The sequence below is a fragment of the Macrobrachium rosenbergii genome, chromosome 14 (assembly GCF_040412425.1).
Source record: "Macrobrachium rosenbergii isolate ZJJX-2024 chromosome 14, ASM4041242v1, whole genome shotgun sequence".
NCBI classification, from domain to species: Eukaryota; Metazoa; Arthropoda; class Malacostraca; order Decapoda; family Palaemonidae; genus Macrobrachium; species Macrobrachium rosenbergii.
Genome location: NC_089754.1, coordinates 27,550,628 through 27,552,383, shown reverse-complemented (window position 1 = coordinate 27,552,383; position 1,756 = coordinate 27,550,628).

Sequence of the window (1,756 nt, the reverse complement as noted above, 5' to 3'; positions counted from 1 at the left end):
CTAAGACTCCAATCACCAGCCTAAGAAAATCTAAGACATGGAATTGTATGGCCAGTTCATTGAAAACATTAGAAATATGCTAAATAGTACTGATATCCTGGAACACAGAAGAGTCCTGCCTCCTCATGATAAGTTACTTTGGAAGCATAACGATCTCACTTATCTATCAGGATTTTTATTGGGCAGATTTTGAAACTTATAGCCGGCTGATTTGAAGTCCACTTTCCTCCGCATTTCAAGGATATGTAATTTTGTTCTCTTCATGTTGCCAGTTTTTCCACACGTCACATTTTAACATAGTAGTTGTCGATGCAGTATTAAAGTTAATAAGTGCTAATGTTTTATTTATACTGGAAAATGGATGGAACTTAGCAATTTGTATCCGTGATTACAGTCTAGACGGAAAAAAAAGATTCCTCTTCAGATATCATACAGATCGTTTTAACACCAGTGGACGTTATATGTGGCCTGCTCAGTTACAAAGAATTCCAGAACAGCATCGACAACTTGCTACTGAGAATGAAACACTTGAACCTTCTAATTGAATAACGATTTTAGGAAAAATGCATAGTAAGTCTGTTGAAAATATAATAAATAATAAAAGTTATTTCTTACCAAAAACTTTTTACGTCGTAACATGTCTTGAAAAGTTAACATAAAATTTTGTTAGGTACTATACAATCCAGTGGCTACAACAAAGCAATTTTAGTGAACATTATAAGCAGCAATATAATTTTCATTAACAGATTTATGAGGCAGCAGAGATTACGCAGTCACCAAAAATGCATTGATAATAAGGAAATCCGCATATGTTCTAAAATATACATAGAATAATATTTACAGTTGTGTCACCTCACTCCCAGGTCATGTTACAGTATAAGCGATGTATTTATAAGAAAATAAATTGTATAAGGTAATAATTGCTGTTAACTGTATTGCTATAGCTACGTCATCATTATAATCATCATCAATACCATAAAGAAATTACCACATTTACGAGAATGAGTTATCTGGGTTATGTACTTGAATGGGTTGTGAAACTGTGGCATGATGAATATTTGGATACTAAGAAAAAGTGGATTGGAAAATAGTTTCACAACATTCATATATAAATCTGATCGATATGCTGTTAAACGTAAGAAGAATAAATCACCAACCAACATATAAAAAATTAAATTTAAGGCGTTGTGTAGAGTCATGTCTGAATAAGGTCTATAAGTGTGTGTGCATATATATATATATATATATATATATATATATATATATATATATATATATATATATATATATATATACATATATACATTAAGCTACAAACGTCCTTTAATATCAATTCGCTCTACCTCGAAATAATAAATTTTCATATATTTTGAAAATGGAATATTTTAGTTGATAATAAGTTATTTTGAATATTAGAAGACGTTTGTAGCTTAATGCTTACATATGAATCACGGTGATGTGATAAAATTCATTTATATATATATATATATATATATATATATATATATATATATATATATATATATATATATATATATATATATATATATATATATATATACATACATACATATGTTTTAACTTAAATGACAGCTTTGGTACTATATTTCGTCTATGACTCAACAAAGGACAGAGAAAATGAGAAATATGAACGTATATACAACAATGTACAGAAATAGTCGCATTAAACATTTTGTACAAACAAAAAAACAGAAAAGTTACAAAGTTTCTTTTTCTAAAATGCTCATCAGGAACA